The sequence below is a fragment of the Arachis ipaensis genome, chromosome B10, assembly GCF_000816755.2.
Source record: "Arachis ipaensis cultivar K30076 chromosome B10, Araip1.1, whole genome shotgun sequence".
Classification (NCBI taxonomy): Eukaryota; Viridiplantae; Streptophyta; class Magnoliopsida; order Fabales; family Fabaceae; genus Arachis; species Arachis ipaensis.
The window spans coordinates 124,020,762-124,035,451 of record NC_029794.2 but is presented as its reverse complement, the minus strand read 5'-3'; the positions used below and the strand labels follow the sequence as shown (position 1 = coordinate 124,035,451).

Here is a 14,690-nt window from a genome sequence, read left to right as displayed (position 1 = left end):
ACAATGGTCTTGTTTCCCCAGCCTTCAACTTCAACCAAGTCCTTGCTGGAACTCCGTCGGAGTGCGACGGTGGATCTAACGGCAATAGTGACGGCATTCGAGTTTTGATGGAGGAGTTATTGATTGGTGAAGATGCGGAGAATCATTAGAGCAGTCACGATCTTCCGTCTTCATCGTCATCATCACTAGAGGATTTGGCTCGTCGATGCCGCTTCTCTTTCCTTCCTCTTCAATTTTTCTTCTTCATCTCTGCTTCTCTCTCCCCCTGTTTTGTCTTTCTTTCGTTCTTTCTTTTAGTAGCGAAAAGGTCGTAGGTAGGGGTGGCAAGCGGGGAAGCCCGCCCCGCCCCGCCCCGCCCCGCCTAGTAAGGCGGTCTCAAAATCCCAGCCCGCCCCGCCTAGTAAGGCGGTCTCAAAATCGAGTTATTACCTGTCCTGACTGATTAAAAGTGGAGTGAATATCCACAAATTTAAATAATATTATCAACCTTAATCATGTAGCTCATGGTTACTCTTGTTTTTTCTGGATATTGAAAATTGATTATGAAAGATGAATATTTAAACTTTAGTATCTTTCCATCAATAGAGAAATCCCAAGGTGTTATAGTTTTACTATATAATAAATAGATGAATCGAAAATTGTTAACACATCAATCTGAAAAATGGAATTCACAAACTGTTCCTATATATATTTTCTAAAATAGTGACGGTGTAATTTGATTTTTCTCCTAGATGTTTTTGTCCCGTTGTTTAATAAAAATAATAATAAAAAATAAAAACTTTCCAACTCCTTATCTTCCGAATAACAAAATTTATAAATACAGTTTAAATCTTCAGTCTTTCCCTTCCCATTCGAATTCCTCTAAAACCAAACTAACAAATGCAATTTTAGTATGTATTTTAGGATAGTATTATATATATGTTTAATATTTATTTAATTTTGAACTTTTTCTTTTTAAATATAAATTAAATGGTTCATTCTTTCTTAACATTTTTGAAAAAAAATATTTTTTTTAGTAGTAGTATTTAAATTTATAATAATTATCCCAACAACTAATTGACACACATGCCATATATATTGGATATATGAATGATAATATTAATTAATTAATTATAGTAGTTAACTTTATAGTAATTCTCCTAATAATATTTTTCAGTCAAAATTATCTTAAATACTCCCAATTTTTTGTTTTAAAAATTGATGCATTATTGACCAATGATATTTTAAAATTTGAAAATCCCTAGTACTAAAATACATTGATGGATCATAAAAAATAGTATTGTCTCTTTAAAATTAAATGTTAGTTATTCTCTTTCGATAAAAATTAGGAGTGAATTATCAATTTGGTCTCTGTTTATTTTTCAGAATGACAATGCGACCTTTTAAGATAAAAATGATCCACTTCGATTCCTATTCTCTACTTTTGTGACACAACGCAGTCCTTATAGATGTTTTTCTGTCAACTCTGAACAGAGAACGCTGACGTGTCAGGTTCAGAAATAGACAGGAACTTAATTGTCTCTAAATTCAAATTGGTTAAAAATTTATTTGTTCATATTCTTTTAATTATATCTTTTTTAAATTTTTTTAGTCATTATATTAATATTCTTTTTTAATAAATTATTGAATATATCATATAATAAGTACAAACTAATTAATAAATAATTTTTAAATATATATAAATAATAAATATTAAAATTTGGTTAATACATTAATAATAATAACCCTATGATATACTATATTAGGATTATGATCTAAATAATTTTTACAATAAAATAAAAACTAATGAACACATTATTTGATACATAATAAAATTTTTTTGAGTAATAACAAATTTAATTTTTTTTATTTCTATAAACTAAATTAATAATTCTATTTGATATCTTTGTACTAAAATATACAAATATACTATGAGTAGGCTACAAAAACTGTCCATTTCTGAATCTGACACGTCAACGTTTTCCATATAAAGATGACGGAGAAACACCTACAAAAACTGCATTGTTTCACGGAACTAGAATACAGAAATCAAAATAGATCGTTTTTATCTTGAGAGATCACGTTGTCGTTTTAAAAAATGGACAAAAATTGAGTTGGTAGTTCACTCTAGAAACTAGTATTAAATTATTCTTTCTTAATAATTTTGGTCAAGTTTTTATAATAATAAAAAGTTGAAAATTATCAAATTTGAAAATGTTTGTATGCTCTCAAATTTTGATTTAAACATTAATGCATTTATAATATTTTAAAATTTTGAAATCTAAAGAGTTTGCCAAGATCGCAAATTTACTATGATACACGGACACGGACACGAGACACGACACGACACGGGACACGTCGACACGTGTGTTAAGATTGGTGAGTTTTAAATTCTTACAGAATATTTAAAATATTTTTTTGTTTTAATAAATAATAATATATGCTATATCTAAATTTATTTTAAGAATATAAGTTAAGAATAAGATTGGACACGCTGACACGTGATGATATTTAGGTGTGTCCAGGTGTGTCCGGAGAAGAATTTTTTATTAAGAGACGGTTGGATACAGTAGACATGCGAGTCGGACGAATATCGATGAGTGTCGTATCCGAAATGTGTCCGACGCGCAGACACGACAACTCAACAAAGTGTCCGTGCTTCGTAGCAAATTTATAATCCTTTCACATTGCAATTAACTTCTTTCCACGTTGTAAAATAATAGCAAATTAGACCAAGTCATATTAGCACCCTATAACCCTATTAAATGGGTCATATAGCTCATAAATAATTTTATTATTTTTCTATCACCAAAAAAAAAAAAAAACCTTAACAAGGTGTTATGATTTCACTATATAAGTAGATGATTCGAACATTACTATCACATCAATTTGAAATATGGAATTCAGTAAACTTTTGTTCCATGTCATTGTTTGCTTCTTTCTCTTCTCACTTGTTTATGAAACTACAGATGCTACTAAAATTAATAATCGTAAAGTAGGTCTTGATCATAATGTTCCAGGTGGTACAAATCCAATCAATAACAAAACACCACCATTACGAAGTCCACATGGACCTCCTGCTGCAAAATACTCTTTTTCAGAAAATATAGGTCTCGATCATAATGTTCCAGGTGGTACAAATCCAATCAGTAACAAAAAACCACCATTGCGAAGTCCACATGGCATGGACCTCCTGCTGCAAAATACTCTTTTTCAGAAAATATAGGTCTCAATCATAATGTTCTAGGTGGTACAAATCCAATCAGTAACAAAAAACCACCATTGCGAAGTCCACATGGACCTCCTGCTGCAAAATACTCTTTTTCAGAAAATATAGGTCTCGATCATAATGTTCCAGGTGGTACAAATCCAATCAGTAACAAAACACCACCATTGCAAAGTCCACATGGACCTCCTTCTGCAAAATACTCTTTCTATAGGTGACTATAATGTTCTAGTTGGTCCAAACTCAATCACTTTTGCGAAATTCACATAAACCTCCTTCTACAAAATACTCTTTTTCAAAATTTATAAGTTTGGACCATAATGTTCCAGTTGATCCAAACTCAATCAGTAACAAAACACCACTGTTGCGAAGTCTACATAGATCTCCTCCAACAAAATAAATCCTGACCTTGATATTTGCAGTAGTCCAAATTCAGTCAGTCATACAACACCGACAATACCAAGAGTTCTTCGTTTCATATATTTTTTTTCGTTAAAGATCACAAAAATCATCACCATGGAGTCTAATAAGTTTATAGTTTAAGTTCACTGTAATGCAACTATGCAAGTTTATTAATAAATTTTGAGGCTATATTTTTTTCGCATTCGTCTTACATTTCAATTTCAATATATCGTTATGATCGAGTATTAGATGTTATTGGTATTCTTATATATATTGCGTAGTTATTTTATATTTCACCTGTTAAAACAACAAACTATACCAGGCATTTTTTTTCTTCTCGAGATTGTTTTATTTTTTACACCTAAAATGAGAGACATAAAACAAACCACCATTTAATTTGTGTGCAAAAAAAAAGGCTTAAGAAGGCAAGATCAGCTTCACGTTCTCTTCTTTAATCCACATACGTATATCCATTGACAGATCCAAAAATTTTATGTTAAATTTACATTTGAGAATCAATAATCAAAATACATATGTAATACAAAATTCTTTAATTTACTAACAAATATCAAAGTTGAATAGAAAAATCTCTAAGAATATAAACCTGATGAGTAAATATCGCCCAATACTATTACTTCAAAAGACAAAGTATTCCTTGACATAAAAAGAATTCAATCCGATTCTTGTCCTTTAACGCAACTAAATAATACAATCCCTCTGCTCAAATGTGTGGTACATTTAGGTGATGAGCTGACACGTTAAATATCATGTCGTTACTGTCAAATTGGTTATGAATCTATTTATCTCTATTCATTCTGATAAAATAATATCATTTTGAGGTTAAATTAGTTAAAAATTTATTTGTCATGAATCTATTTATCTTAAAATAATTTTTGATATAATATTTTTTTTAAATTAATTTTTTATTCTTATGATATTCATTACATTAATTTTTTTCAATAGGGACAAATAATTTTAATTTTTAAGACAAACGATTATCTCCTAGGTAATGCAGCATATAATGGTATTACCTGGGACTCTTTCGGTAAATTTATATTATCCTTTAATGTCAATTTGGGCTCTCGCAACATTATTAGGTCAACTATGGAATATTTTCTATGGTTTGTCAATTATTTGCTAATGAAAAAACTTAAGGAAGTTGATTATTGAAATAGATTTTTATTTTAAAAATTGATGTACTGACCGATATTTGGAAGACCACAAGTGAATCATTTGATTTATTTCATAATTACAAATATTACACTAATAAAGTAGGAATGGTAAAAAATCATAAAAAATTGTATTCTCTCTATTCTTTAAAAATTATTAAATTAGTTTTTTAATAATTTTATTCAGAAAGTTCTCTTATAATAACAAAAGTTTGAAGAGTATCAAATTTGGAAATATTTGTATGCTCTCAGATTTTGATTTTTAAACATTGATGCATTATTTAAGATATTTTTAGGGATGGCAAACGGGCTTAAATTGTAACACCTTACCACATGAAGCTTTACGCTTAAGCCGTAAAATGTGTACATATAATAGCAGAAAGAATATAATAAACTAAGAGCCTTAAAGAACATGTGTAATAAAAATTGCGAAATAAAAGCGCAATGCTCAGAAAACCAGTTAACTTGCATACTAAGAAAAAACTATAGCTATCAAGTATAAGATAACAAAAGTAAGAATATAGGGCCAAAAATAAATAATTTAAGTTGTATTTAATTAGAAAACTAAGTTTTAATTTACACAACTAGAAAATGAATTAATACAGACAGATTTACAGACAGATTTAGTCTTTATTATAGATGGATTTTTGGTTATCGACGAAATTACCGACGGATTTTTACCAGTTACCGACGGATTTTTCCTCTGTAAATTCTCCATCCATTTACCAAAGGCGACGAACTTTCAGACGGATTTTTCGACAGATTTTTCGTCTGTAATTACAAATGAATTTTTTGACGGATTTTCTATTTGTAATTACAGAGGATTTTTAGACAGATTTTCTGTCTGTAATTACAGACGAATTTTCCGACAGATTTTCCGTCTGTAATTTAAACTTTGGAAAATCATCTCACACTCTGATTACAGACAGAAAATCCGTCTGTAAATTCGTCAGTAAGGTAAAATATAATTTTTTTATTTTTCTAATTATAAAATAAACTTGTTTTCATACAAAATAAATATAAATTTAATACAAATTTTTATCTAATTTGTATTCGAATATTTATAATATTTCAAAAAATAAATAAATTCATCGTATTATCAAACTAAAAGAAAAGTACTATAAACAAGTAAGTCAATATAATTCAAAACATAAACAAAATGTATTGATCATCAACTATAATTCCTAGTATATTGTTCAACCACACTAAAACTATCAGCTATAGTCTTTAGTGTCATCTTCATCCTCATCATCATCATAGTCCTCATCCGAAGACATTGAGGGAGGCGGCGGTGGCGGTAGTAGTGGAACTGCACTAGAACTACTTGACACTCTAACCTTCTCATAATAGCTAACATCAATTACAAGAGCAATCCTCATCAATGATTAATCAAGATCAATGATGCTGGGAAATCCTCCTGATTGTTGGATCTAATTACAAGAGCAATCAACATCAATGATTAATCAATTTGCCAATAAATATCAATTCTAAAAGGATATAAATGTCAACAAGGGCCATTATGCAGATATTAATTGAATTCTTCAGCAACTAGATTGTAGTCATATATTAGAACATGGCAATGTCAAGATGAGCAAAAAACCTGTTGCTTCCCTTTGCCAATACTTTCTGCTCAGCTATATGGTCCCTATGAAGAGATCCACATTCTTGCTCACTTGCAAGCATATTACGCACCCCAATAGTAGAAGGCTCAAAAGAGCCTCTAGACTTGTTGATTCCACTAGATCCAGGAAGTGGCTTCAATCTGTACCACAAAATGCTTATTGATATAAGACTCTCAGCAGGGAGAACAAGAAGTTATGGCATACACAATAACCCTAAAGATATAATTCAAACAAAGAAACAATGGAATTCACAAGCAAACTCAACCTTATAACAGTGACGTTGATTCAATACCATGACCATGATCCATTTAGTTTTAACATACACAAAAAAGCATAGAATCATTCATATGATATTTTCTACCATTAACAAATTCTGTTGGATGAAAACCAGTGTGTGAAATTACTCCATATATATCATCATTGATGGAAAATCTAATAAATCCTCGAAAAAACTATTTGGTCAGTATTAGCATGACAACTGAAACCTAATGCCTGAAATCTATAACAAGACAAACTACCTGAAACCTTATGTATCATAAAAATGCATCTTCGAATCAGCATTTGCCTTTGGAAGAGCAGATCGTTTCACATCTCTTTCACTAGTCATGACTCTGTTTCCTACAGCTCCAACATATCTCTTCTTTTTAATTTTTTGATCCAACCCTTCACCTCCAGCAAGTTATTTTAATACATTAAGAATCAATTTGAGTACATATAAAATATTACAGGCCTAAAACTAAAACTAACTTACCTAAACTATCATGATCAATAATAATGCAGTTATTTAAAATCAAATGCTTGTCTACTTATATAGCAAGTATTTTACATCAAAGCATCTCCACCTCTTAAAATAAATTGTTGTTCAGTAAAGATCTTAGAGTGATTCATATTCTACCTACCTGTTCAAAATCCTTGTTAATAATTTTTACAAAGTGGTCAGGAGGATTCTAGAGACTTGGGCAAGGAAAACCATTTGATGAGAAAAACTGCAGCCAAAAACAGAATTCAATAAGCCATTGATTTGCAGCAACAAATACATATATGGACAAACGATACTGATTTCTAACCTTATTGGCAGCTGAGACAAGTCCGAAGTAGCTTATTGCTTATTGCTTATTAAACATTTATGTGAGTAACTTTTATTCTATTTTTTTTATTTATCTAATCACTAACACAAGTTGCATTAAAGACTTTATACCCACGCCATCACTAACTCTCAATTCCTAAAGGTCTATTAGTATTTTGAGGATCATAGGGTTCACCATAAAAGAAGTCCGGAACAACCACATAGTAACCAGAAGCTGCAATTTTGTCTGCAAGCTTCCTAAACAACAAAAGATGAACAATGTTATTTAGGACAGGAACACATTGAGATGGAAACATAGATAATTGACAATAAGAGCATATTGAATCAGATTAGCCTCCTGCTTCTATTGGTGGTAAAATTTATCAAAACCTTCAGAAATTTTAAGTGAAAGATAGCGAGGCTTTAATCTTAGCAAGTAACCTCAAACAAGCAAGTAACTCTAACAAGCAAGTAACCTCAAACAAGAAAAGCTTATACCTTCCTTCTTGTCAATTTTTATTCAGTCAACTGTCAAACAAGAACCCATTCAAATAATTAGAATAAAGCAACAAAATTTGGAGAGAAGAATGTTAGAGAGAAGAAAACTTAAAATTATCCTTATAATTAAGTAGCTTCATGAGTACTACATTTATCATACATGCAACAACTAATTAACTATTTGTGTTCACGGTTGAAGACTAGATTCATTCGCTTAATTAATTTAGAAAATATATATTATGATCTCAATTTATTAAAAAGGTTATGTTAGAACTTACAGCAGATAGAGAAGGAGTGAAATTTGTTAGAAAAGGCTGTGACAAGTATGATTAATTAATAACTTAACAAGCCCTGCAATCAAGTGAACACTAAACCTATACTAGCTAGGAATATAGTAATATAGTATCATGAATAAATGACTTACTGGACTGTCCCTCGTCGCGCATCCCCAAGAGTCTATGCAAAGCTTTTTCTCTTATATAAATATTAATTGCTCAATGGGGGTACGATTCCCGGGAATTTATACGTGCCCGGTCACCCTTACGACGTAGGGTCAACAGAGTATTAAGTTTCGACCTGGTACACGTGGTGACAAGCCACGATACTTTACCCAGGGAATCTCGTATCTCAGATCATTTGATTATTCAAGCCAAGTATCATACATAATCATTCATAACATTTCATAGTCAATTCATCACTTTTTCAGCTTTACTTCACCTCCAAGTTATCCCTATTTCCTAACTTCACTTGATTATAAAATTTAATACTATTATTTATGACTAGAAGAATAAAAATAGAAGTTTAAAAATTTGAAATAAGGTTTAAAACTCAGAAAACCATGTTTGCTGGAATAGGGGCCACGCGTATGCGTGGGAGCATAAAAAGGCAGCTCGCGCGCGCATCCCCTTGTCATGCGTACGCGTGGACATACATGCTGGCTCATTACGCGTACGCATATAAGGAGGTCAGCCAAAAAAATTCCATGCCACGCGTACGCGTGGACGTACGTTTTCCAAAAATCTGATTAAGTAGAAAGCTACAGAATTTACATAATTCCAAACCAAACTTCCGACGTACATAACTTAATCATTTTAAATTATTTTTCATCCGTTCTTCGAACGGCATAAACTTCACGACCCCAATTTTTTATCAAAACAAGTTTGAAACTATTTGGGGGTCCGGAGGCCAAGTTATAGCTCGCCGAAGTTCGGCCCGAAACCAAAATTTTGCAAACTTTCAAAACCTCATTCTCATTTAAAACAAATCCGATTTCATTCATCACCAAACCTACACTTGCTAACACAATATGTCCTTCTTCATCAACACAACAACCACCACAAAAATCATACCTGATACCAACAATAATACACATACACTTGCCAAATCCAACAACCAAAACCGCTCACAAATCCTAAGCTTATATGCTTATATCCTCAGATCATTAATCAACAATTTGCCAAACCAACAACTAATCAACAGCACCATACCAACACATACTTATCAACAAGATACTAAACAACAATATACACATACATTCCAACCTATCCTATGGTCATCTAGTCTAAGTTTTCACAGAACATTATATATTAAATGCAAGAAAACTAAACCATACCTTGGCCGGTTTCCTCGTAGTGATCAAGGTCAACACACTAAAATAAACACAGCCCCAAAAACTTCAATAAAACACTAGTGTTCAACCTCCACCAAGCTCCAACGTCCACAATTTCAAGCTCTAATTATTTATTTACAACCTAATACACATTCATAACACATATACACCTAAATTTAATACTCAAAGCACAAATTTAGAAAATTTATGGTAATCTCACCTTACCCAAGCTTCGTATAAGCAAGAGTGAACGTTTTCCTCAAGCTAATTGGATCCTAAAACATCAAAGACAAAGAAATTCAACACCACTTGTTATTTTTGAAAATTGGGGGAAGGAGTGGCTGAGAGTAATTAATTGACTTACCTATGAAATTGTTCCAGTAGAATCGTAGAGCTCAACGCGGTGGTCGCGTGGCCGCAAACGGTGCAGCAATCGGAGCTCGGAGCGAGAAGTTATGTGGGTTTTGTTTTTGGCGTTAGGGTTAATCTTCTTCTCCCGTTCTCTGGCTGTATTCAGCGTCTATGCTGAATGGGGAGGAAGAAGATGAGCTTCGGCTCATTTAAATGCTGGGCCAGTTGGGCCCACGGGTCTGGTTTGGATCCGGTTCAACTAGTTCGTTCCGTTCGGTACAATCTTGGGCCGAATTCCTTGAAATTAGTGTTAAAGTTCTCGTTTCGATGAGGTCTAGCCTAATTTAATATAATATTCATATTTCAAATTTTCTTTATTAAAAATTAATTTATTAACTAATTATCTACTAATTTAATAGGGTTTACATAAATTCGCCGAACCGGCCTGCGTAACCCGTCAAAAAAGGCGGGTCGGGATGAAAAATTAGGACTGCCAAAGAGCAAAAGCCCGTCTCACCTGCATCGCTTAAACTGCGGGTTTTGGTGGGCTTTGGCAGGGCGGGGAGGGCTTCCCCGCCAGGCTTAGTTTTTTTTTGACAAGGGGATATTTTTCTAATTTTTTTTTGTCAAAACCCAACTTCCCCCAACCCAACTTACAAGCATATGAAGATGAAAATTGAGTATTTTTTTATTATATTTATGTTGCTTTGGAGACAATATTTATAATCATGTTTTATATTATGTTTATTTTGCTTTGGAGACAATATTTATAATTATATATTGGATGAAAACTTGACTTATAATTATGTTTATTAGATATTTATAATTGCAAAGACTTTAATGTTTGTGAATATTAAAAATATAATTTTTTTATGCCTTTAGAAATTATAAATTTATTAATGTGGTTGTGAAATTATATATATTATTTAGTAGATAATAGTAAAAAGAAAGAGGAGTTTTGGCAGGCTTAACCCACCATCCCACCAGCCCGCAGTTAGATGGGACGAGGTGGAATTTTAGGACCGTCTCACTACGTGGGGCAGGGCGAGCTAGCCCACTAAAGAGCGGGGTTCTGGCGAGGCGGGACGGGACAGGCTTCCTCGCTTGCCACCCTAGATATTTTAAAATTTGAAAATCTGCATATTTTGTGAAGATAACATATTTATAATTAAAAAGTTAAAACAAACCAAATTCATTGAGTCAGCCCATTTATTAATTTAAACGGGCTAGTTTATCTCTAAAATTAAGTTTATTTAAATTTTGGATTAAACAGGATGAGACTGATAAATTAAAAAAAAATAACGGATTAAACAGGTCTGCCTGCGTGCTAAACAGGCGGCTCGTTTAAATTTTTTTTTTTGCATTTAAAAAAAACAAATAGCACTTTTTTTAAAATATTTTTCATAATTCGACCCGAAAATTCGGCCTATCAACTAAAAAAACATGATTTTGTTTAAGATTTTTGAAATAAAGACGATATTTTTTGCTAAAATATTTTTTAAAAAATTAAATAAAATAATAGATGGGTAAGTCCATTTAATCCATCGAGTTGACCATAAACGGTCCGGACTAAAAAATTATGGCCTGCAAATAAAGTAGACTTAAACGGGCTATCCCATTTATCCTCTGAATTTAGGTGGCCTGGACCCAAACGGGCCAGACTAACCCGTTTGACCATCATATTTATATTCCCTTCACAATACAAAATATTACACCAACATATGAATATCGTCACAAATAACTTCTTATCGCGTTGGAAAATAATAGCAAATTAAATCTTCTCATATTAGCATTCCACCTGTAACACCCTACCACACAGAGTCTTATGCTTAAGTCATAAAGCTGAGGTGGCAAGGTATTACGACCTCTAAAAGTAATATATATATATATATATATATATATATATATATATATATATATATATATAATGGTATTGAAAAGGAGTAATATACAAGGAGCCTTGAAAAATAGGTAAAACAAAAATCACAAAATAAAAAGTGCAACGCTCAAAGAAAAGAATTACTTGCGTACTAAGAAACCTAAAGGTTTAAGAGATAGATGAACGAAAGAACGAAGAGAGAGTCAAGAATACAATGAACTAGCTCCTGACTCAGCCTGCGAAGCTAAGGCTGGTCGGAGAATATTTACATATATATATATACATAAGTATCCCAACTACCCAAAATACAGAATAAGACCCTAACTCTCCCACAACCTCTATGAGGAACAAAATAAAAAGTTTCTTGGAGAGCAAGCTAGTACATATATATACATACATATACAAACTAAAACCCAAAATACATACAGGTACTACTCCGCTTCAAAGATCCAGACGCCTAGCGAGGAGCCTCTTGACCTGCATCTGAAAACAACAACACAGTATGGAGTGAGAACTGGAGGTTCTCAGCATGGTAAAGGTGTTATGCGTATAATAAATAAGGTCCTGGGAATGCCAGAGGCAATCCTAGAACTCCATCATACAATTATAAAACTCAATTTCTAAGTAGAAACCATAAAAATGGGTAGGTGATTTAAGTACCCTAAACTCACTTACGTTAAAACCTAACATCTAACACCTAACCAATCCGCCCTTCCTCCAATTCTCCATCATCCATGATTCATGTAATACCCGGTCTAACCGAAATTAATTAAATAATAAGTTAAATACGAGCGAATATGGTTGGAAGATTTGGCAATTGGAATTTGATAATTTAAATATGATATTTGGATTCAGTGAATTTTTCCGAGTCGGAAAACATAGTTTTCTGCGTAAAAGCACGTAGTGGAATTTTGACCGGCAGTACCGGCTGAGATCTGTCTGGTACTACAGCTGAGAAAATTGATTATGAGTAAATGAGATTAAGAAATGAGGAATTATAATTAGGGAAGGTAGAAATATTTAAAGTGTGATTTAGAGCGCTAATCTTAAAGGTTTTGGCCCAAAATTGGGCCAACGGACAAAAATAAGTGGACCGGGCCTAAGTGGGCCCAAGACCCAACCTATATAAACATTAGTTATGAGCATTTCAGCTCATTTTATCCTAAAGAGAAGGGTTGGGGCGCTGAAATTGAGAAGAGAGAAGAGAAGAGAGAAAACCTAACTCTATTTGATCTTCAAACCACCATAACTTGAGCTACGGAGCTCCGATTGACAATTAGAGATATGTATGTTGTGATATATGCTTGAGGAATGATTAAGGTTGATTTGTGGGTGAAACCACGTGATAGTGAGTATGATATTGGTTATGTATAATGATGGTTGATTGGAAATAGTGTTGTTGAAATTTGGCATGAGGAAGAGTATATGATATGTAAATGTGTTTGAGTTTGAGAAAGTGTCAATGTATGATTTGAGGAGGCTTGATGTTGATTTTAGTATATTTTGATTGATTTCAAAGAAAGGGACGAAATTGGCATGTTTTGGTTGATTTTGAAAAGAGTTGAAAATGGCTTGTTTTGAAAATGGCACCTTGTGGTTTTGTATGAAAACATGGTTTTTGGGCATAATTTGACGGGACATAACTTGGACTGCGGATTTCCATTTTGTGCCAAACTTGTTTAAAAATGAAATTGGATCTGGGATGTCCATGCCGTTCGAAGAACGGGTGAAAAATGATTTAAAATGAGAAAGTTATGACCGTCGAAAGATTGGGGGTTGAATCTGTAAATTCTGCAGCTTTTAACTTAGAAAATTTTTAGCAGAACGACCCTACGCGCGTAGGCGCACTTGGCGCGTGCGCGCCGTTCTTCCAGAAAGCACCATCCACGCGTGCGCGTGGTGTGCGCGGGCGCGTCGATGCACTGCACCATATGTCCAGCTATTTTCCAGAGAGTTGTGTCAGAGTTGTGCCAGTTTTATGCCTGGGCGCAAGAGCACCCACGCGTACGCGTGGCTGACGCTTGCGTGCCGTTTGGATATTTTCAAACTGCGCGTTCGTGCGTATGACGCTTGCACGTCGATGAGTTTTTGGCCATCCGCGCGTGCGCGTGGAGTGCGCGTACGCGTGGCCCTGTTTTCATGCCAAAGTTGATTTTTAAGTTTTAAAAGCCAAATCTCTTACTTCTAAGCCTCCAATCTCACCCCTTATGTATTAAATCATTATGATATGCCTAGCAATGAGAAAGGAGCTAGGGGATGTGGTAACTTGCGAGTGAAGCAAGGGAAAAGGTTATGATCAATGATGATCAAAGATGATTATATGAGATATGGAGGATGACGGTGGAAGTACCGTGTATGCCATGAGCCGAAGGGCTATATTTATTGATCAATGGCCGGTTCTTGATTGAACCATGAGCCGAATGGCTGAGTTATTGCCAGGTTACTGCAAAGCCATTATTGTTTATGGCTGAGTATAATGCATATATGATAAATGAATGATTGTGTTAAATGGATAATAATGAAAAATGCTGAAATATGATGTGTGACCCCGGGTAGTAGGCAGTGGCGTTGTCCACTTGCTCCGGGTATGAGACGGGAAAGGATGTTTATGATAAATGAGTTTAATTGTGGAGTTTTGAATACATGTGTATTTGTGATACCTGGGTAGTAGTAAGGTGGTGGTTCATCCCGCTTGCTCCAGGTTAATGTTTGAGATTTGATAACAGTGATGATTGCTTCTAAACTGAACGAATGTATGTTTTGAGATCCTGGGTAGTAGCAAGGGGGGTGTAGCTCAAACCTACTTGCTCCGCAATGGGTGTTTCTGTCCATGGTTAGCTACCAGGACGTGTCGGGGTGGCTATATAACCGACAGATGATATCATCAGC

The 14,690-nt window shown here is 33.5% G+C and overlaps 1 long non-coding RNA gene across 3 annotated transcripts; it reads right to left on the bottom strand.

Moving 5' to 3' along the window:
• On the bottom strand, positions 6,161-8,383 carry LOC107624484. Of its 3 annotated transcripts, none has more exons than XR_002355918.1 (4): positions 7,941-8,383; positions 7,298-7,905; positions 6,917-7,016; positions 6,161-6,538 (listed from the first exon to the last, which is right to left on the bottom strand). It is a non-coding gene; the product is annotated as an uncharacterized LOC107624484 (long non-coding RNA). The 3 variants fall into 3 exon arrangements; XR_002355919.1 differs by having other exon boundaries at positions 6,917-7,384; positions 7,466-7,905; XR_002355917.1 differs by having other exon boundaries at positions 6,917-7,905.